The sequence below is a fragment of the Octopus bimaculoides genome, chromosome 7 (genome assembly GCF_046866305.1).
Source record: "Octopus bimaculoides isolate indiv1 chromosome 7, ASM4686630v1, whole genome shotgun sequence".
Classification (NCBI taxonomy): domain Eukaryota; kingdom Metazoa; phylum Mollusca; class Cephalopoda; order Octopoda; family Octopodidae; genus Octopus; species Octopus bimaculoides.
Window position 1 is genome coordinate 97,712,415 of NC_142934.1, and position 25,388 is coordinate 97,737,802.

The 25,388-nt window shown below is 35.6% G+C and overlaps 1 protein-coding gene and 1 long non-coding RNA gene across 2 annotated transcripts in view; one reads left to right on the forward strand and one right to left on the reverse strand.

Annotated features, from left to right (window-relative positions):
- Window positions 1–7,618, reverse strand: part of LOC106868847 (transmembrane channel-like protein 5) — a 103,086-nt gene extending 95,468 nt beyond the window's left edge. The window contains exon 1 of the mRNA XM_089355716.1: window positions 6,060–7,618. The gene's annotated coding sequence lies outside the window, so the exon portion shown is untranslated. The remainder of the gene's footprint in view (window positions 1–6,059) is intronic.
- A 4,373-nt stretch (window positions 7,619–11,991) lies between these two features.
- On the forward strand, window positions 11,992–14,111 carry LOC149134818 (uncharacterized). The gene is made up of 2 exons (XR_016242706.1): window positions 11,992–12,810; window positions 13,811–14,111. It is a non-coding gene; the product is annotated as an uncharacterized LOC149134818 (long non-coding RNA).
- The last annotated feature ends 11,277 nt before the right edge of the window (window positions 14,112–25,388 follow it).

Below are 25,388 nucleotides of genomic sequence, written 5' to 3' on the forward strand. Positions count from 1 at the left end.
GTTTCCGTCTGTGAAATTCACTCACAAGGCTTTGGTCAGCCTGAGCTTTAGTAGAAGACACTTGCCCAAGGTGCAACGGTGTGGGACTGAACCCAGAACCATGTGGTTGGTAAGCAACTACTTACCACACAGACACTCCTGGGCCTATATATAATTTATATTATATGTGTGTGTGTATATATATATATATATATATATATATATATAATTTATATTATATATGTATATATATATATAATTTATATTATAAATGTATGTATGTATGTATGTATGTATATGTATATATATATAATTTACTTTATATATATAATGTAATTTATATATATATATATATATGTATAATATATTTTAAATATATATATAATTTATTATATATATATATATATATGTGTGTGTGTATTTATATATATTATATATATACATGTATATATATATATATATATGTTTTCACCCTCACACACACATATATATACAGGAAGAAGAGAAAAGAAAAGGGAGATAAAGAAGTTAATAGTTGTTGACTATTAACAAATTCGTCATCTTCACTACTTACAACCGTTTCAATTAATACTCAATTTAGTTACAAATTTGTACATTAAATTTACATTTATGTGACATGCGTATAAATTCATCAGAGGTAAAAAGATGTACTTTTGGATGTTATATGTGGGCTTATCAATTCATTTCAGCAGACTAAATGTTATGGTTTATAATTTGTATTATTATATGCTTGGATGAGGGGTTTACAGGTTGATTAGAGATAAAACAGAGTAAATAAATAAAATATTCATTTATAAGGTATGAATAAGACTATAAGAATTTATAAATATGTATGCACACATATATGTACATACGTTCATATATATACACAGAGATAAGCGCATGTACCTGTAGAGTTACATGCACCCACACGTATACACATATGTATCCATGCATATACATGTACATGTACATGCATAAATACGTATGCACTTATACACACATATATGCATAGACACACACACAGATATGCACTTTTCCTACCTATCACCCCTAAAAAGAAAGTAATACAGACCCATATCAGTCAATCAATGCCCATTGGTTATTGAAATTTTGAATTAGTACTCTTTTACTTGTTTCAGTCATTTGACTGCGGCCATGCTGGAGCACCACCTTTTAGTTGAGCAAATCGACCCCAGGACTTATTCTTTGTAAGCCTAGTACTTATTCTATCGATCTCTTTTGCCGAACTGCTAAGTTACGGGGACGTAAACATACCAGCATCGGTTGTCAAGTGATGTTGGGGGACAAACACAGACACAAACATATACACATACATATATATACATATATACGACGGGCTTCTTTCAGTTTCCGTTTACTAAATCCACTCACAAGGCTTTGGTCGGCCCGAGGCTATAGCAGAAGACACTTGCCCAAGGTGCCACGCAGTGGGAATGAACCCGGAACCATATTGTTGGTAAACGGTTTTGTAAAATACTGATGTCTAAATGTACATAGGAATATAACTTCAGACACAGATAAAAATGTCTGTATACACACACACACACATATACCTATATATGTACACACACCCACACATACAGGTACAAACATATGCATACACAGACATACACATATATATGCATATAGACATGCACACGTATATAGAAAAATATATACATGTGTCTACATACACACATATACATGTATATCAGCAGACGTTCATACGTACGCATAGGTACATGCATGCATACACATACATATGTATATACACACAGGCGTGCATACATACATGCCCGCATATTCATATCTATGTGCATCTGCTCATATATTTATATACGCGCCTACATAAATACTATATGCTTTTTCCAGAAGGCTAGAAATGGGAACAATGATTTCCATTTGCAAATACTGATTGGGCACAGACAATGTGTCAGTAGCCAGCTGGATGAGATGTCTTCCTGGGGCTATAAACTACAGTAGCATCGTCCCATGTGGGTCAGCCACATTTAGATGTCATGCTGCTGCTGTTGCTGCTGGTTACATCTCGCTCAGAGATTTATTATTGCTCTATATATATATATATATATATATATTAACACATACATATATATATATATATATATACTCTTTTACTTGTTTCAGTCATTTGACTGCGGCCATGCTGGAGCACCGCCTTTAGTCGAACAAATCGACCCCAGGACTTATTCTTTGTAAGCCTAGTACTTATTCTATCGGTCTCTTTTGCCGAACCACTAAGTTACGGGGACGTAAATACACCAGCATCGGCTGTCAAGCGATGTTGGGGGGGGACAAACACAGACACACACATATATATATATATACATATATATATATATACGACGGGCTTCTTTCAGTTTCCATCTACCAAATCCACTCACAAGGCTTTGGTCGGCCCGAGGCTATAGTAGAAGACACTTGCCCAAGGTGCCACGCAATGGGACTGAACCCGGAACCATGTGGTTGGTAAACAAGCTACTTACCACACAGCCACTCTTACGCCTATATATACATACATATAAAAACATATACATAGATACACATACATACACACACACACACACGTGTACACACATATACGCCTATGCACTCAACCTGTAGAACCCTCACCTGAGCATATAATAATACAAATCATAAATCGTAACATTTCGTCTGCTGAAATGAATTGATAAGCCCTCATATAACATCAAAATTATACTCATGTCACATAGATGTAAATTTAATGCACAAATTTGTAATAAGATTATTGAGTATTAATTGAAACAGCTGTAAGAAGCGAAGATGATCAATTTGTTAATAATAAACAACTATTAACTTCTTTATCTTTAATTTCTTATCTTTTATTTTTTCTTTTGAATGGATATGAACTATATGCTTAATATATACCTACTGTTTTAAGGGAATTTCATTCTCCAAAATACTAGTTATTATTGTAATAACTAGTATTTTGGAGAATGAAATATGTGACGTGAGTATAATTTTGATGTTATATGAGGGCTTATCAATTCATTTCAGCAGACGAAATTTCCTTGGATGCAACCATCCCTTCATGAGGTTAACATATCCTCTTATCAAATTTATATATATATATATATATATATATCGTTTAACGTCCGCTTTCCATGCTAGCATGGGTTATATATATACATATATACATATAACCTGGACTTCTTTCAGTCTCCATCTACCAAATCCAATTACAAAGCTTTGGTCGGCCCGCGCATAACTCGCAAATTTTGAACCTTTAAAACATTAAGTCTCTGAAAATAAAGCTATCACAAGGCAAGGAACTAGGTGATATTTGTAACATTTTTTTTATTTTTTAGTATCCTTTATTGCATACAAAGTTAGGATTATGAAAGAATTGTTTTTGTTATTGTTTTTCTTCCAAACATAAGATTTTTTTTATATATTTAACTCCCCCCACCCAATTTCGTTACCTTTTCTTTCCCCCTGGGGTGTTATTTCTTTATCAAGGAAGTAAGAAAAGGAAAATGTGGACACCAATTGCCTGGTTTTAAAGCTTGCTTCATAGTAGCAATGCTTAAAATTTGTCAACTACGATTGCTTAGGCGCAACCAATTACTAGTTGAATGGTGTTTGAAGCTTGTTCTGTGTGTGTGTGTGTGTGTGTGTGTACGTGCGTGTCTGCACGTACATTAACCAAAGATGTAAACAAAAGCGAGAAAACTGGGGTGGTGCTGCTTTTGAACGAAGTCCTTTACCATACTTGTTCTGCACTAAGTTACAGGCACTCCCTTATCACATTAGAAATGCAATAAACCAATGATTTATCTATTTAAAGCTTGGTAACCAATAGTTTAATAATTGTAATATATATTTTAAAATTGTAATATAGATTTTCAAACAAATTATAAAAACACGATTCAGACTAAAACAGCTCCCAAAAATCAGTGTATATAAAGTATAGGGCTGTGCGATAGGAAGTTTCCTTCCCAACCATATGGTTCCGGGTTCAGTACCACTGCGTGGCCCTTTGGGCAGGTGTCTTCTACCCTAGTCTCAAGCCGACCAAAGCCTTGAGAGTGAATTTGGTAGAAGAAAACTGTTTATATCTTCGTGCGCATGTCTTTCTGATTGTCCTTCGTTTACCCCTTAACAATCGGTGTTGCTGTGTTTGCGTCCCCCTAACTTAACGGTTCGGCAAAATTGACCGGTAGAGTAAATACTAGGCTTAAAAAAAAACGTCCTGGGGTCGAGTTGTTCGACTAAAAAAAAAAACCTTCAAGGCGGTGCTTCAGCATGGCCACAATTTGATGACTGAAACAAGCAAAAGATAAAAACCGCTGCTTATAACATTATTCATATCTTTTGTAGGATGAAAGGTAGACATGTATCCCCACCACTACTACCAATACACACACACACACACACACAACTACAAAATACGCTCGGTTGTTAAATTCCAAATGAATAACAAGTACCTGTTGGGAATACATTTATACAGAGGAACTAAGGAATCTGTAATCTTCAAATTCATAAATATGCAACTTATTTAATTTATTGTTTTGGTTTTTAATGTTTAAACCGTTTGTTGTTGTTTTTCATAAGTGTTTCAAGACACTTTGTTGGTGGACTGGTTCAAATTTCAGTATGGACTACATTTTACCGCGGGATAAGGTTTTTTTTCCCCCACGCATGTCCTACATGATTGCTCGACCTGCTAAAAACACAAGCTAAGTCTTCCTCTAATTCCATCATGTCGTCTTAAATGAATTATGATACACTGGACAATGTAGTCCTTAATATACAAAAAGACGGCACGGTCGTGATAGGAACGTCTTTGATCATAGGCTTGCTCGATCAGAGTTTACCGCCGGTTAAACAATAAACAACCAGCCAAATCTCTCAGATCATATACTACCCTCTTCAAAGGACTCATTAAATAATATGATACTCATTTATCTATCTATTTATGGGTTTCAGCCAAGTGGCTGTGGTCATGCTGGAGCACACACTGCCTGAAAAACAAAGTTGGGATAGCCACGGCTAGAACGCTTTAATTGTATATCTGCTAAACCAGGGCTGGTCTACAATTAAACAACTAGGAAATGAAACCGAGTCAACATCTTAGCTTAGTATAGCCTCGGAGAATTAACAAAAAATAACAATGGTAGTCATCCTTTTTTTTTTTGTGAGTGTATGTTTTGAAAAAGAAAAAAAAAAGACGGATTCTTAGACAACCAAGAATTAATTACATGTGCAGCCAAGGACATTAAACATCTTTTCTCAGACACGAACCCACTACTTTCGGTACAGACGTCTAATAGCAACAGTAGTAATAATGTTGGCGATTTCTAATATTACTACTACTGCTACTGTCACACCAATAACAACAAATTCTTACGTATTCACACGACCTCATTTATAAACACGAGAATGCGTGAACCCCACACTTTTCAACTAAGTATCAGCGATGATATGAAAATTGTTCTACAAACAGAAATCGAAACTGGACTGCAGAATTGGCTCACCATATCTTTACCTTGGGTCTACGACGTTTTCACCTAGAGAGGGAACCACAATTAAACGTGGTCGCTCGACCTGCTTGAAATATCAGCCGAAATCAGTCTCGTATTACACCCTTTAGTCTTAAATTAGGAAGGAAGGGTTAATAAATTGTAGGCCTAAATACCCTTAAAATGACGGGTGATCACAGCTGGAATACCTCTGATCATAAATCAGCTCGATCTGGGTTAACCTGGAGCTAAACATCACCATCAGCTTTTGACATTGCAAAGGGCCTCATATTTACAAGTTAAGGTAAATAAGAAAGTTGTGTTGGCGAAGCATTTGCTGAATGCGTCAACAAGCAAAATCCTTATAATACGATCGTCAGTGTTACAACTAAAAGCGCCTATAAACATATAATACATATATATAGAGATAGATACACACACACACACACGTATACACAAACACACACAGCTACAGATTAATAATCTTTCGATTAATACATTTGAAAAAGTATCACACACGATAAGAGTGTAATAATATGTAAACAGTAAGCAAAAGACAAAGAATAGTTAACTTACTAAAAATATTATGGACACAGTGAGAATCCCAGCAGTTCAAACCATGGTACTATCCTTGTCGCAGATAAACATTCTTCTACAATTCCTTGTCGGTTCCTTGATAGAAATGTGTCTTTTAAGTTTTACGGACACTCGTGCACAACAAAAGGAATTGCGAGGACGGATATGTGTATGTGTATGTGAAATGTGAGCGCCTACTCAAAAACAACCAAAAATACAGCGACAAGTGTGTGTGTAAACGGAGACGGAGGAGTAAAATTATATACTGTTTCTCTATTAGAGTACTTCTTTAGTATTTTCTCAATTGATTATCTAATTTTTCTGTGAACATCAAGATCCGCTTCTTTTCTGTTGTGTTTCTATCCACACCGAAGTTAAGGATCACGTAAATATTTATGTTTTATATTATGTATACGCATGTGTAAAAAATGTGTCAGCAGGATAGGGTGTGTAGTTTTTCTTTATTGGTTACTTTTAATTAATTGGTAATTACTACTGAAACGAACATATTTCAGGTTCGCTACACATGCTCGTTGCCTGCTATTTCTCATGGCAATGACATTATACTTACAGGTACAATGGCTGTGGCGGAGGTGGTAATGCAGTAAGAAAGAACTGAAAGTGGGGAGGGGTAATAGTCGTACAGAAAAGAAGGTGGCGGCGATAGCGCAAATAAGAAACAGTGACAGTGGTGGTAATAGAAGAAAAGTGGTGAAGGCGCCAGTAGTGATGGTGGTGACGGAAGAGGAGGGGGTGCTATGATAGAAGAGAAAGTTGCGTTCATAGAGCAAAAGAGGAAATGGTGATGGAGATAAGGTTCTCATGTTGCTGAACTTGGTGGTGGTGTGGCGGCGGCGGTGGTGGTGTTGGTGTGGCGGCGGCGGTGGTGGTGGCGGCGGCGGCGGTGGTGGTGGTAGTAGTGGTAGTGATAGTAGCAGTATCTATGTGTGTAACTTGCGGGCTTTGCAACAGATGGCGCTGGTTAGTGGTAGGTGTTGGTGTTGATAGTAGTGTGCTCAACCGTGCATAGCATCCTTTCTACGCGCAAGCATATATATTTGTGTGTGTGCGTGCATGGATCATTTACCGTTGTCATACTGGAGCCCCGCCTTGAAACCTTTTTCAGCATGAACAAATCAATCCCAGTACTTTATTTTTTTTAAAGCTGATACTTATTCTATCGGTCAATTTTGCCGAACCGCTGCTTATGAGGATGTAAAAAACCCAACACCGGTTCTCAAGTGGTGTGGGATGTGCGAGCACTTACACACCACAGATATAGGTCCAACACCAGCGCATATGTATACATACAGTTACACGTACACACACACACACACACACACACACACACATATATATATATCAGTCACGGTCCCAAGAATTTTTCGAAAGGAACGCACAAGGTCAGAAGGGAATACAATTCTAGAAGAGAGCGTAATAACATTATTTAGAAGGGCGCACTTCTTTTCTTGTGGGGGTCACGTGTCCCTCAGCTGCCCCCTTGCTGTGAATTAGCTCCAAGAAGCCATCGCCTCTAGCTAGCTATGTGACACACGAAACCTGTGTCCTTTATAACCTTCGAACAAGTCGGCAGGTTTCGTGTCACATAGCTAGCTAGAGGCGATGGCTTCTTGGAGCTAATTCACGGCAGCTTTAGTCCTAATTTTGGGACTGCCATGTTGGCTTGGCGATAACTATTAATTTCCAGTACCGCTGCCGTAGAGAGACTTAGAAATATTAATAACTATATATATATATATATATATATATATATATATATATATATATATATATATATATATATGTATGTATATATCAAGGCTTCAGAAAAATATAAGCCCTGGGTTAGATTCGTTCATCTAAAACACCTGAAGACAGTGCTCCAGTATGGCCGCAGTCAAATGACTGAAACAAGTAAAAGAATAAAAGAATACACACACACACACACACACACACATATATATATATATATATATATATATATATATATATATATACTCCGCCGAGGTCGACTTTGCCTATCATCCTTTCGGGATCGATAAATTAAGTACCAGTTGCGTACTGAGGTCGAACTAATCGACTGGCCCCCTACCCGGAGTAGAAAAGGATATATATATTTATACATGCACAAACACATGCGCGCGCGCGCGTAGTGTATGTGGTGTTTGTGTTTCTCGCTTACTACTCACAAGGCTTTGGTTGGCCCGGGGCTATAGTAGAAGACACCTGCCCGAAGTGTCACGCTGTGGGACTGAACCCAGAACCATGAGTTCGGGAGGCAAGCTACCTACCACACAGCCACGCCAGATGTACGGAGTAGGCGCACATACATGTACAAGTACATGCAAATCGATGTAAACTGACACATATATAAATGTAAATTGACATATGTGTATATGCAGACGCGCAAAGATGTACACTTCGATGCTTATACGATGCACAGATATAAGATACATACGCAACAACATATAGTTATATATGCAAACATCGATGAAAACAAGCCTGTGCATGTGCGCACGGTCGATTACATACACATATATTTGTGACAGATGTAAGTTTGTGTGTGTACGTGCATGGAAACGATTTTGATAAATGCACAAATACTCCGACAGACTTAACTGATACAGTTCTACATAAATGGATACACTCATATACAAACATGTATATACGTATGAATAGAAATTCGAATACATACGGATGCATACATGCAAACACACACACACACACACACACATAGACACATATATATCCGTAGATACAGAAGTGTACGTACATACATTGTTCAGATAGATTTACATAGATGCGCTTATATACTCTTTTACTTTTTTCAGTCATTTTTAACTGTGGCCATGCTGGAGCACCGCCTTTAGTCGAGCAAATCGATCCCAGGACTTATTCTTTGTAAGCCCAGTACTTATTCTATCGTCTCTTTTTGCCGAACCGCTAAGTTACGGGGACGTAAACACACCAACATCAGTTGTCAAGCGATGTTGGGGGAGAACAAACACAGACACACAAACATACACACACACACACACACATACACACACACACATATACGACAGGCTTCTTTCAGTTTCCGTCTACCAAATCCACTCACAAGGCTTTGGTCGGCCCGAGGCTATAGTAGAAGACACTTGCCCAAGGTGCCACGCAGTGGGACTGAACCCGGAACCATGTGGTTCGTAAGCAAGCTACTTACCACTCAGCCACTCCTATGCCTATATATAAACACAAATACACAAAGTTGTATGTACATTTGAGCATGGAGAGAAACACACACACACACACACACACACACACACACTCCCGCGTGCTCATGTACAGCTATAGCAGACGCTGGATCACCATCAGCAGCCGACAAATTCTCCAGGCGCAGATCCATAATCTCTCGAGACCGACGGATGCCTATTCGAGATACAGATGCGGATGTACATACATACATTGTACAGATAGACGCACATAAGATTAAAATTGATGCATATATACAAATGCACAGATACACAAATTTGCTTGTACATTTGCACATGGAGAACAATATTCACACACATACATACATACACATACACACACAAATGTGTACCTGGATATAGATGCACATGCAGAAAACATGTATTGGAGACACACACGTGTAGGGGTGTGGAGACGTACGTGCCACAAGACATGAATACACATACTGATACAAGTACAAATATAGATGGATACATAAATAAAGACAAGATACATACATATGCATGGCTATATACATACACACATACTTGTATACATACATGTATACTCACACACACCCATATATGTATGTATGTATGTATTTATGTATGTCGTTACTTAGTTTTATTTCAAGATTTCATGCCAATAAAGAAAGAGCCGGTTTCTAACTTAGATCCAAGGCTCCGTTGGAATTTCAACAACATCAACAGTGTATGTATGTATGTATGTGTGTGTGTGTGTATGTATGTATGTACGTATGTATGTATGTATGTATGTATGGATCTATTTTAAAACGGGGGCACCAGTTTTCATTTATGTTTTATGTAGTGTTTTTGGTACCGAAAGACTTTCAAACTTCGTATACTTATCTATTTTGTGTTATAGAACAGAAAAAAAAATTTTGTATTCGAATTTATTTCATGTAAAAAATTGTCTTATTTCGATAATTTCTACTAATCACTGACGTCTATTCAGTTGAAAACAGTTAGCGCTGTAACGGTGTATATCGTATTAATCCCCTAACCCTAACTCTAGAATCCGAACTCTAAAATTGTTACACACACAGGTACGCACAGCGTAATTTATTATACAGTGTCCCAAGTTTCAAAGTGTTTCGTTAGTGTTTCGTTAAGAAAATACTGGTGCCCCCGTTTTAAAATAGATCCGTATGTATGTATGTATGTGTGCAGATTTCTATGTTTTGTTTTGTGTGTGTCTTCTCATGCGTATAGTTGCATATCTAGACATGCTCATATATACTTAAATGATAAACTTCTGGAAAGTTTTGCAGATTTTTACAGTTCCAGTGAGGGATTGGATCTGTAGTTTTCGAATCAGCTTTCTCTATTGTGGTTTTGAGAAGCCTAATTTCTCAAGATTGGTGTATACATGTATGCATATAGATACTTATACGCGTGTACATATGTATGTGTGTGTGTGTATGTATGTATGTATGTATGCATGCACATATTAATACCGAAGAGGCTTGAAGTTTCTAACAAGAGAAAGTTTACTATTTCCGAAAATTTATACTAGTTCAGTCTTGAGATTGATATTGTTGTAGGTGCCAAAAAGGATTGCTCTCTTTTCGAAACGCAGAGGGAGAAGAAATTTGATGCTGAATTGTAAGTCTCTGTCGTTTCTAATATTCTCTAGTTAATGGAATGGGATTTGTGGGAGTCTTTGCAATTTCACATATAGTTAGATAGTGTTGTTTTTGAGCTTGTGTTTATTTTGCTAAATGATCACCAATGAAGGCTGAGTTTGTTTCAACTCATTTTAAGTGGGGCAATTTGATTATTTTTGCTGAGTAGACTATGTTCTTGTGGGAACATTTATTGTTAAGGAGGGTGGGTGAATTGGAAGACTATTGTGCTAGTTTTTGTATGTTGTGCGTCTGTTTCTTTGAGTTAATGCTTTCGAGTTTTTGCGTGAAGTTTCAGGTTGCTGAGTAAAAGAATTTTAGTGAGTTTGTTTTGAATATAGAATGGCTCTTGTGTGAATGGGAGAGTATCTTTTGATTAATTTAAGGAAGTATTTAATAACGAGTGTGGTTACTTGAAGACTGAAATGGTGATTGTACCATGTGATGTTTTTCGTTGTCTGATCTTAGTTTTAGGATTGTGAAAGTTGGGATTATTTTATCTTTTCTTCAAAGTGCGTCGTTAATGAAGTAAGCTTCCTTCAACGATAGTTTAGAAAGACAAATCGATCTCTCCATTTCGGAACAGGCAAAAAGGATCGCTCCTCTTCCGATCGGAGCGGCCGCCCCACGCACGCGACGACTGTACAGTGTCACGTGGGCCACTTTGCTAAGCAGAACTTACTGTTTCTTTGTGTGAGTCTTTAAGACAGGAAAACATGCAGATATACATACAGAAATACACATTTAAGATAGAAATTACGTGCAATTCATTGTATTTTTACAAACATTCTGATATAAATTCAGACATTTTAAGCTCTTCAAATTCTTCATCTCTCTCCTTCTTTCTATTCATTGGATAAATTGTTTTCCTAGCATCATGAACCGTTTGATAAACCATTGCTGGCCATTTTTTATGTCATTTATATATTTAATAAATTCAAGATATTGATATTACTTTAGATCGGTGGTTTTCAACTGGGATCTCTATGGGCCCTGATGGGGGTGGTCTGTGTAAGATTTTTGGGGTCCACGCAAGTAAAATAGTCCATGAAAAAAATTTGATTTGGATGTATTTATTGCAAGAAACTGCTGGGTTTCTTTCTCTAACGTTTTGCATAGTTCATCCTGCACAAGTTAAAGTGTGAAAAACAAAATAGGAATTTTGAAATCAATATCTATAAAGCTAGATTTTAAACATAGAATGGCTATAGGGGTCCACTAGAAAATAATAGGAATCAAAGGGGTTCATAGATAAAAAGTAGTTAAGAACCACTGTTTTAGATACATCTTGATTTCGGATCCACCATCTGAAGGCTTTTGTGGATGCCTTATTAATATTTTCAATAGTATTCGTTATCATTTCTGTTGTAGCAGCTGAAAAATAGCGAACGCATCCAGTGGGCAGCAAGTTTAGTTCCAGGATAGGAGTTACAGAGGTATACATGTAGAAAAAAACATCTATAGAAACTCCTATCCGTAATTAATCAGACAAAGATTCTGAAACGCCGTAACAGGAAATTAAAAATATACCAAATTTTTCTTTTGTTTTGATATGTAATTACTCTGCAAATAGAATTCGCCAGAAATTTCAAATGCTACGTATGTCTCATTTAAAATAAAATATCTATATGCATACATTCGATCACTGTGAAAATGTAGATGTACTTCGAGAGGACACAACTTAGATTATAACCCCGTCTAAACACTATAATCATTTATAAATATTTTTATATATAATACTAAGTAATTTTTAATATACATGAATGTATTTTAAGGTCACGAGCTGGTAGAATTCTTAACACGTTGGAAAAATGCTTAGCGCGCGAGAAACATTGTCATTGTCACTGCAATTACTACTAAATTTATGTTACTGACCACAGCTGGCAAATAAAGTCTGTAAATATTACTTTTTTTCTCTTCGATGTTGTTGTTACCCTCTCATCCTACTTTCGACTATTTACATATAACGAACCCGACACAGAACAAGATTCGCTATTTCTACATCAAGTAACTTCACATCTGTACGCTACAATTGGTAACTCCGACGTGAGGAACATACTTGTCCATTACATACATACATACACGCACGCACGCACGCCCCCCCCCCCCCCACACCAAAAAACGTAACGAATACTTAGCCATATGTGGACATGATCCCCAAAGTTCAGTTCTTGAATTTAGACATGTAGCGGGGTCTGAGCTGCTTTTCCAGATGAACCATTTTTCCATATCATAAAGTCCGCATTTTCCACTGCCGTTGGTATAAGGCTTACACTTGGCTAAGATCTTCCAGTGGATGTTATAGTTGACACCTTTTTCTGTACATTACCTTTCACCCTGCATATTTGTGCATGCGCATATAGGGACATGTATATGAACATAATTGTGCGCGTATGGGTATATATACGCGCGCGCGGGTATGTATATGTGTACATGTGTATGGATGCATATATATATATATATATATATATATATATATATATATATATATATATATATATATATATATACATATAGGTGTGGGGTGTGTGCATGTATGTGTTTCACGCGAGTGTCAGTGAGCATATGCATACATACACATGCACGTGGGTGTGTGTGCGCGTATGTCTATGTATGTACATGCGCGCATACACGGATTCTATGAGCGTGGGTTTACCTTCGAGTATTTTTACTTTCTCCCTATTCGGGTAATTTCCCTTTATTCAACGGTCATTCTCATAGCTCTTTTGTTTGTCTTAATAACTAACGAGATGCCGGAGCAGACTTCCGCCACGACATCCGAAACTCTGAGTTTTATTAAGGCAACCGACTAATTGTCACATATTATATTATAGATAAATTCCTTTATTTACATAATATCGAGGTCTTATTCATTCTTTTGTTGTCATATCCACAGGAACTTGATTATTACTACCCCATTTCCTGTTTGACACATGAACATCCAGCCTTCTTGAAAAAAACAACACTATACAGAAACACATGCATCCTAACCCTTCCAGCAAGCTTTTCCAAGGAAAACTAGTGAACTTCAAAAGCTTAAAAACATTATGATGTATTGATGTATTTATTTTTTTATATATTTGTTAATTTTTTGAAAAAAAACTTTTTTTTTCTCTTCATCTTGAAAATTTGCCATGCAATGAAAGCCAGTTTGAAATCTTTACACCCATTTATATTAAAATATACTTTCAGTTTAGCATTCTGTCTTATTATTATTTTTTTCCTTTCCTATCATTTCTCCACGTGCGGTTAACACAACCCCACCTTTTACTGACTGAACTCAGAACGAAAAGTCGGACGAAATGCCGCTAAGCATTTTTCCGGCGTGGTATGATGATAATGACATTGATAATCAAAGCTGTCTATCATGGACCAACAACTGGATTATTAACTCTCACTGAAGTGTATGCGTTTGCTATCTAGGAACTGGAAATATCAACCAAATACTTGATGCACAAAAGGAACACAGACACAGGAAAAACACCAAAATGTGATAACCGATGCAGACTTTGTGGAGTAACACAGAAAATATCACCCACATCATAAGCAGTTGTCCAAAAATGTCATCGCGATATTATCTATCGATGAGACATGATGTTGCACCTAGGACACTGTATAATGAGCTCCGTCAGTAGGATAGCTTTGAGTCCAAAGAAATAAAAACCTAAAGTATGGTAGAAGCCATAACCACTCATGATAAAAAGGAATAATGATGGAATGTCCCAGTGAAAGCATCAATAAAATATAAAACTTAATAGACCAGACGTAGGTATTTGGAACAGAAAAGCGAAACTGTACAGCAGTGGAAATCAGCTGCACAACGGATGCTAACGTAAGGCTAAAGATCATCGAAAAAGAAAATACCTACGCCGAATTATTGAGAAATCTAGAGTTATTCTATCCAGATTACATGTTCAGGTTTATACCTGTAATTATTGGTGCAATGGGATATGTAACATACTGTCTAAGTATCAATCTTGAGAAATTGGGCTTCTCAAAACCAGAAAGGAGAAAGCCGTTTCGAAGACTACAGATTCAAGCCACCATAAGAACTATAAAAAATCTAAAACTTTCCAGAAGTTTACCAGTTAGGTATATATGTGGATGTCTAGATATGCAATAATATGCATGAGAATACACACATGAAACAAAACATACAAATCTGCAAATGCACTGACTCCAAATACTTCACACATTTACACATACCTGCAAAAATACCCTGTTGATATTGTTTAAATTCGAACGAAGGAGCCTTAGGTCTAAGTTAGAAACCGGCATTTTCTCTCTTGGTAAGAACTCTTGAAATAAAAACGAACAATGTCATACACACATACATACATACATACATACATACACAAACACATACAAATATACCAGTCTAACTACCAACTTAAGTACATCCATACATACATACATACATACATACATACATACATACATACATACATACATACATACATACATCGCGACAAAAGGAAATATCTAAAATACCTAAAATAACAGACAAGTTAGGGATTAGGGATTAACTTATGACAAACCCAGAACCTTGAGATACTTCGGAGAGACTGCTGGGTACAGGTTAAAATTTCGTTCGAGAAGTTCAAAACACGATAAAACAGTAGAGCTTAGAAAGCAAACAGGAACGTGATAAGATATGAATGGCATTGTATCCACAGTGCACTCTCTTTTCTATTTGTTTCAGTACATCCGGTATCAAAGAGCATGAAATAGGCGCAGGCATGGCCGTGTCGTAAAGAAGATCACTTGGCAACCAGCTTCAGGTTCAAATACCACTTTTACTATAGTTGCTGACTTAAAAACCTTGTAAGTGAATTTGGTAGACGGAAACTGTGTGAAAGCCCATTGTGTGTGTGTGTGTGTGTAGTGAAGGCACGTGGCCTAGTGGTTAGGCTGTTGCACAAACGATCGCTAGATCGTGAGTTAGATTCCCTGAGAGAGAGGCACGTTGTGTTGAGCAAACCACTTCATGTCAAGTTGCTCCAGTCCCCACTTTCGATCAGGAGGGAAACTTGGCCTGCTCGCTTAGCCATCAGGGTGGCGTCATTTGAAGGCTAAAAAAAAAAAATGCAAATGTGCATTGTGGTCATATAATGGAGTCTCCCGTGGAAGACGGCATATAAATGCTCAGTTTTTGCTGAACGACCAGAACAAATGATTTGTTTATTGTGATCAAACATATGTGCTGGACATTAGCTCACTCCCTCGATTAAATCGACGCTGCCCGAACAGGTGCATGGTGTGCCACATATCAGGTGTCGAAATAATCGCAGATCAAACGTGGGATGAAGTGTTTTTCTTAAGAACATAACAGACCGCCCACTTCAGGAATTGAGACTGCGATCGTAACACCCTAATGACTAGGTCATGCGCTCTCATTATATATATATATATATATATATATATATATATATATATATATATATATATATATATATATATATATATATAATAATATTAGGGACAAAATCCAAAATTACAGGTAAAAAACTCAATTAAAATCAATTTATAAAAAATTAAAATTAAATTGAGCCTTATAGATAAAGTATATATAAAATATATAGTTTTAGGGAAAATAACCAATTTTCAAGAACTCATCGATGAAAATCCACTATCACGTATAGAAAAATTAATAATTAAAAGCACAATAAATGAGTATAATATAAAGTAAAGTAAATATCATAAGATAAATATAATAAAAAGATTACACGTGTTTCATAACCAATTTTCAAATAGAAAAGAAATTTAAATCGATTAAAATCAATTGAAATTATCGAAAATAAATTCTATTCAAAAATATAGCTACTCGTCAGATCGTAAGTAGAACAATAATTAGATATATATCTCAACCAACAATAAGTACCAAATGAATTAATATGAAATACTTATTATATAAAGATAGAAAAATTATTTAAAAAATATCATAATATCAAAATAATAATCATTCAATAATATGTATATTATATACAAAAAACATCTTACATAAATTATCATTGTTTTAAATACAAGTTCAACGAAGTTTAAGTTTAAAATAATAATGAAGATAAAATTAGTACATATTTAACCGGTGTAATAGTTAAAGCTATACTATTTAAAGCTAAAGACGTTTATTTAATTATAATTAAAGATCAATTGAATAATAGAAAAATACAAGATTATTTATTTCTACAAACGTAATAATAAAAAAATAATAAAAATATGAATGAAAAAATTATGAATGGAAAAATTATGAATGAAAAAATTAGGAAAGAAAAAATTATTAAGAATAAAAGATTAAACTTTATATATATATACAAAGTTTTGATTTTAAAAAACTCTAACGATATTATAAACTATAAAGATTAATAATTAACCAAATATTATTAATCAAAAATAATCGAAAATATATCAACACTATTCAAATCGAAGTTCTAATATTATGTTGAAATGAAACTATAACTTCTAAATAATTTAGTGTTAAATAAGTTATCTATTAAAAATAATCTATAAAGAACCAAATGAATAGTATAAAAACAAGAATACATATTTTCAAATAGTAGAAAATCTTTAGCAAAGTGAAAACAGTACTTATCCAAATTTTTCCGTAATTCAAACTGAAAACTAAGACGTTATCTAATAGCTATAGCGTTTTAAGCAAGAGTTCGCGCGAAAATACTACGTTAAAATAGAGAATACAATACGAAAGCATGAATGAAATAATAATACTTAAATAAATGAATGAAAAATTTAAAATTTACATAACTAACAACATAAAAAGAACAAAAAACTATAGTTATCTTCTAAAACATATTAATAAATATTAAATTCTAATATATAATAAATAAATAATAATACTAATAGTCGTAAATTAAATAATATTATGAAATAAACTAAAATACTACTGTCGTATTTCTGTAATTTCAACCAATGACTGACGTCCATTCAGCCGAATAACAGTAAGTGCTGACTACGTAAACAAACGATTCTGGCGGTGATAAAATTATTATTTCCTTGTCAAAAAATGGCTGAAACATATTGGCAGTAGCTAATAAACCTTTCTATTATAGGCACAAGGCCTGGTTTTTGAGGGAAGGGTTAGAGTTAGAGTTAGGGCTAAGGTTAGAATTAGGGCAAATGTTGTACACATACAGTTCAGGCAGATGTTAACGAAATTATATTAAAAATAAAACGAAGGAAAACGAACACACGTGTGTTGCCTCTCTGCAAAATGTCAGAAGTAATGGAGATTAAATACGCTTTACACCGCTTAAACTGCCAAAGGAACCGCTTAAACTGCCAAAGGAGTAAGTATAAACAGCTGAATACTTGTCAGTGATTGGTTGAAATTATCGAAATAAGACAATTTTTTTACATGAAATAACTTCGAATACAAAAATTTTTTTCTGTTCTATAACACAAAATAGATAAGTATCCGAGGTTTGAAAGTCTTTCGGTACCAAAAACACTACATAAAACATAAATGAAAACTGGTGCCCCCGTTTTGAACTAGATCCACTGCATTTTAAAGAAGAAGAAGAACAACAACAACAACAACTTTCAACCAATCGAGCAGTGGCGGCTCGTAGATAAATAAAATTAGTGGGGGGGGGGGGTGCTTCAGAAAATTTTTAGCAAAACTGTAGCTGGAAGCAGGATAATAACAAACATTTAACTTTCGGTTTTAATTTTTTAAATATCCTCCTCTGTTTTCAATGTGTCTATAATAATAGAAGCGAAGTTACTGGAGCTTGCTGCCACAATCACACAGAACACAGAGTCAAATTTGTCAACACGTGCTTCCTCGCAGATAAAAGACTTTTCAAAAACTACTTTGATTCGCTTGTTACTATGGTAACAGGCACGTTGAAAGACAAAAGAGTTCTCATGTTCTGCTTATTATCATCGAAACCGCCATAAATGTGTCTGTGACTTACGAATGGCTAAAATTACCAAAATTTTCAAACTTTAATTACTAATAACTTCTTATTTATTGATTTATAACGAAAATTACTTTCACGTCATTAATTAGCCTATAGGGGGTTCCTATAAGGTTGTTATCCACCCCTGATTGGAACTCTCCCGTATGACATGTACGCATGCTCAGTGACTTGCTTTAACAGTTGCAATCAGCTGAATGCACATTGCCAGTGACCTTTGACATAATTACCCACACTCTGTGGTCAGGATTCTTTTTTTGGTTTGATGTCGGTATTAAAGGGATTACCAGACACCGGACAATACAGTGAGAGCAGCTTTCACTCACATCGTGGTATTCGATGCTGTGTACGTATCTGTCGTGGTAAAATATGCCACTCCTTAACTGTTGCTTTGATTTCATCCGTAGCACGAGGTAATTATAAATGTCATTATCTGTGAAATTCGGCAACTTACAAAGATCAGGCAATACTTCACCGAGAGGAGATATAAGCTTCTGCTTATTTCTGTCTGAAGTATCGTCCGATACTTCAGACTTATCGTCCGATGAATTTACTTTGTTGACATTCTTCATCGACAGAATTTTTATACCTTTCAACCTTTCAATCAAGTCCGCCTTTCTTCCAGTAACATACTGTCCATATAATCTTAAATATTTCTTTAACTCAGGCACAGTAAGTACTTCGATAGCTGAATCATCAAGCTGCTTTATATCCATGATAAGACGTAAAACAATAACAATGGCGTGGGTAGTCTGCGGAAGTTTGTCTACATGGAGCGCCACCTAGCCATGGGAGATAACCTATTTATAGGAAAGCTCTATAAAAGTGTATCATTATACTGAATATGAAATCAATTCGAACAGAATATTAACGCTGGCAATCAAACAGAAAAGAGAGGAGAGGAATTGGATCTTTTTGGATTGACGGGCAACACTTGTTTTCTTAACGAAACACTTTCAAACTTGGGATACTGGTAGAATGTGTCATATAAAACATCTTTTTCTCTTAGCCTTCTTAACAAAAATTAGTTCTTAAGTTATTTCATGTTAAAGTTGTCGTATTTGTGTAATTTCAACCAATCACTGTGTCTATTTAAAACGGGGGCCACAGTTTTCATTAATGTTTTACGTTGTGTTTTTGGTACCGAAAGACTTTCAAACTTCGTATACTTATCTATTTTGTGTTATAGAACAGAAAAATATTTTTGTATTCGAATTTATTTCATGTAAAAAATTGTCTTATTTCGATAATTTCAACCAATCACTGACAAGTATTCAGTTGTTTACATTTACTCTTTTGGCTGATTAAGCGGTGTAAAGCGTATTTAATCTCCATAACTTCTGACATTTGCAGAGAGGCAACACGTGTGTTAGTTTTCCTTCGTTAAATTTGCTTTTTTCATTTTAAATTTGCTTTTTTCATTTTCTTTTTTTCTTCTTCGTTTTATTTGCTTTTTTCTTTTTAAATTTGCTGTTTTACCCTAACCCTAACCCTAACCCTAGGGTTAGGGTTAGGGTTAGGGTTAGCCTATAATAGAAAGGTTTATTAGCTACTGCCAATATGCTTCAGCCATTTTTTGACAAGGAAATAATAATTTTATCACCGATAGAATTATTTCAGAATCGTTTGTTTATGTAGTCGGCACTTAATGTATATCGGCTGAATGGACGTCAGTGATTGGTTGAAATTACAGAAATACGACAACTTTAACATGGAATAACATAGGGATTTCTTTTTTTTTTAAAGAAGACTAAGAGAAAAAGATGTTTTATATGACACATTCTACCAGTGTTCCAAGTTTCAAAGTGTTTCGTTAAGAAAATACTGTGGTCCCCGTTTTAAAAAAGATCCAATAAAATTAGTGCCGTTGTTTGTCAACAACAACTATCGGCGGTAGTTATTTATAACATCGTTCGTGCGTTTGGGTTAGGGTTCGAGTTTTAGAGTTAGGGTTAGGGTTTTAGGGTTAGAGTTGGGGTTAGGGTTATGGTTTTGAGTTGTTGGGTTTTAGGGTTAGGGTTAGGGTTATGAGTGAGGTTATGGCAAAAATAATCATAACCCTAACCGTAACCCTAAAATTAACTCTAACTCTAAAACCGGAACCCTAACCCTAAAACCCTAAAGCTAAAACCAGTGCAAACGCACGAACGATGTTATAAATAACAGTACCACCGATAGTTGTTGTTGACAAACAACGGCACTAATTTTATTCAAGGGAAAAGATCCCATAACACCGTTACGGCAGTAATTGTTTTCACCTCAATAGACGTCAGTGATTGGTTGAAATTACACAAATACGACAACTTCTTACATGAAATAACTTCGAATACAAAAATTTTTATCTGTTCTATAAAACAAAATATACAAATATACAAAGTTTGAAAGTGTTTCGGTACCAAAAACACTACATAAAACATAAATGAAAAATGTTGCCCGTCAAACCAAAAAGATCCGAGGAATTTCCCTCAAGTGTCCGTTACATGTGCATAACAAAGCAAATTTATCATACTAATTAAATTATGCTGATTGTATCAAAATCAAATTAGTTATACTGATTGTATCGGAACAAATTAATTATGCTAATCATATTAAAGAAATATGGCACGTGAAATGAGATGCAGGTATTCTGTTGTTTCCGGAAAAAGCCTTATTCGTACGAAGCGGAAAGATCAGTACACTTGAGAACACACAGATATATATGTACGCAGTTTTGGTCAGGGAAGGTGATACCATTGACCCTGTTCATCACACTATGACGTATTATATTAGAGTGGTGTGGTGGTGGATCTTAGTGGCTCTATGAAGAAGATTCAATTGTTCAGTCTAGTAAATAACTTGCTCCTAAATTAACGTTTAAGTGACGGGGAATTTATGGAATTCTTAGTATGTGACAAGGCTGTATCTTTTGAATCATAGGTACAATTTCACTCACAAGGTATGGGGCAACTTCAGGCTATAGAAAGGAATATTTGTCGCTATGAAGCGAACTTATTAGTGTATGTATCTGTGTTTATCAATATCCACTGTTGTCAAGCGGTGAGTGGTAACAAAAACTTGCACAAAGACGCGCGCACACACACACACACACACACACACACACACACACACACACACACACACACACACACACACACACACACACACACACACAAATGCACGCATATCCGCATAAAAAACAATTTGGCGTCGTTTTTAGTTTCGACATTCATTTCGAATGCCCTTTCGTTAAGCAATTAACGATTTATTAGAAAAATGCATAAGTTGTATTTTATGGAAAACGAGGAACGATGTACGCTTGATAGACATCAGAAGAATACTCTATCTCTCTCTCTCTCTGTCTCTCTCTCTGTCTGTCTGTCTCTCTCTCTCTCTCTCTCTCTCTCTCCCCCTCTCTCTCTCTATCTCTCTCTCCCCTTCTCTCTCTCTCTCTCTCTCCCCTTCTCTCTCTCTCTCCCCCCTTCTCTCTCTCTCTCTCTCTCTCTCTCTCTCTCTTTCAAGAGTGTACTACAAGTTTCACAAGTCTGCGAGAGACGTATTGTACTCCAATACTCCAATTTCTGAGTTCCCTATGTTTGAAATAAATTGGCAAAGAAAAAAAGAGTGATAAAAAGAAAACTTGGATTGTCATTTGGAGAATCTACTTTGTCAAACTTCGAGATTTGGAAAGAGGTCATTATATGTATGATTTTACTACATAAATCTTGTGTATACTCATTGCAGAAATCGAAGATTGTTGAGGGATAGTAATAATAAGTCTAAAAGTCAATATCTTTAACTCTTTAGCATTCAGATTACTTTGTCAAATGTAATACTTATTTTTTTCACATTGTTTCGAATTTAATTTGCATTAACTTGTAGTCTTGAAATTTCGATGATATCATTGTTGATTTTTAGAATGACATTGTAGGGTAGGTATGAGAGGCCAGATCTGGCCAGTTTGAACATAAGTAAGTAGAAACTTTTGGCCAGATAAGACCGACTTAAATGCTAAAGGGTTAAAGATGGGGGCCTATGCAGGATTCGATAGGAGATAGAGATAATGCGCGTGGATTTGTAATGTTCTGCTTCTCAAATTCGAGATAAGCTTATTTCAGCATTACGGTTTTGTAAAATACATGATCAAGTAACATACTTTCAGTATCACGTGTTGTATATAGCAGAAAATCATCTCCTAAGGATGATGGTGACCTGTTAGAGTGGAAAGTTACCACTGATTTGCTAACTTTCTACCTCCCAAATGGATTTTCTTTCTTGTCATTACATCTCTGGGTTATCTGTACCAGATGCATCATGATTTTGTGAATTACCTTCAAACATTGCCTATAGAGAACTGAAGTAAACAGTGAAAAGGTAACATTGGACCAAGAGCAACGGTCCGACTCTAACTCTGTAAATGATGTCATATAGAGCAACAACCGAAGCTCAAGTATTTTCGTTGCCGCGGAAAGACATGTATTTCAATCGAATACATATTGAGTATGAGGAAGCATTTTAGATCAATTTTTTCTCATCGTTGTATCTACTGGATTGGTGGCATTGTTTTTAAAAAGTGCTTCTGTAATACATTCAGCTTTCTAAATTTCAATTTCCATTTACTGACGGGGGTCCTATAACTGTATCAGTTTTCTACTTCGTGTTAGTGAAGAGAAGGAACAACTACATTCTGAGAGAATGGTTGAGTTTCTAAATGGTATTGAAAATATATAAATCAAGTCTTTGACAGCATATTGAACACTGTAAACTTCACAAATAGAGCAGTAGAATCCTCTATTAATGGTGTTCTTGATTGTATAATAACGTCATCAATGTAATAGATGGAGAAACAGTTACTTATTACAAAAGCATTAATTCGGACAACGATTAAAATAAACTATATATATTATCCAATGGAGTTCACAAACTGATGTAACTTTTGTAGAGTATCTCTACACAAGTTCATCTTATAAAGCTAAGGCAAAATTTAAGTAATGTTGTTGGGCTTTGCAGTGAGACAAAGCTCCGAATAACTTATTGTCATGAATACATGATTGAAAGCGATATGGTTACAAACAGTGAATATCACGGAAAACATACCTGAACGCAATTACAGCTTCCAGTTCACAAATGCCCGTATTTACAATTCAGAAATGCCTATGTTTATATATAGGAGCATACTACAAATATTCTATGTATAAGTATGCACTCAACACATCTGTAACAGTTTATAGTTTGATTTGTAAGACTGTCTTTTCTACGAATTGCACTGTATAGTGTTTTGATCACGACATTACATCTCATATCGTGATGGCATTTTTTACCAGACACTATGTGAATCATCTTCAACAATAACTTTACAGAATCTTCATTAATTGCCTCATTCAGGTGTTTTTCCTACATTCTTATTTCCCTTTGGTCGTTGAGGGGGGGGGGATCCTGTTTCTGTATTGTAAGAACATGCACCTCAAAATCAGAAGTAATGTAACAGCTGTTGCTCTAAAACAACCTACTTTGATTATTTCAACATGATCTTATCGGTTTTTCTGGGTGTGTAGTCTTTGTCACCAATCTGAGAATAAATATTTTCCATGCTTTCCATCTCACATGACGAGAGCGCGTTAATCCAACGAGACAATATATCACTCGATCAATGAGCTGAAGTACTCATTGTCGAAATCGGCGAAGTAGCATTTAGCTTTTATGAACGCAGATACATATATACATACATACGTGTATGTACGTATGTATTGTGTGTGTGTGTGTGTGTGTGTGTGTGTGTGTGTGTGTTGTATGCGTGCGTGCGTGCGTGTGTGTTCTTGGTTTTATTTTTCGTATTTCTCATTAATTGTGAAAGAACTGGATCTTTAACGAAGAAACAGCATACATTCAATGGAATTTAGATCTACATACTTTTTGTATGTGTGCGTGTGTGTATGTGTGTGTGTGTGTGTGTGTGTGTGTGTGTGTGTGTGTGTGTTTATGTATGTATGTAAAAGGTGCGCCAAAAACAAAACCTCGCACAGTTTTCTGGTTGACAAAAAAAAAGGCCAAGGTAAAAGTTATTAAAAATATATTTTAATAACCGTAGCGTGAATGGATACAGCTTTTGTCATTTGGTTTTGGATATGACATCCTCTAAAAGATGGCCTCTAATCGCGACGCAGCTTGGTAGTTGATTTCTGAAGCTTACCCTTACTCGGTGAGTCATTTGTGATGGTATATCTACAGTTGTTTGGCGTAGAGCAGCCTTCAATTCGTCAACTGCTGTTGGTTGATGTTTGTTGGCTTCAACTTCCAGGTAACCCCAAAGAAAATAGTCACATAGACACGAGATCAGACGAGCGTGTAGGCCATCTAGTGTCACCACGTAAGGAGATCAAATGTCTTGGAAATAATTCTTTCAAAGCTTAGCTGTTCTTCCAATGTAAGCAATGGCCTCATTCTGTTGAAACTATACATCCGAATTTCCAAAATCTGTGAATTTTGACTCCAGAAAGTTCTATAGCGTCTCTATATATCGATCGGATGATACTGTAATTGCTTGATCTTCCGTCTAAACAAAAA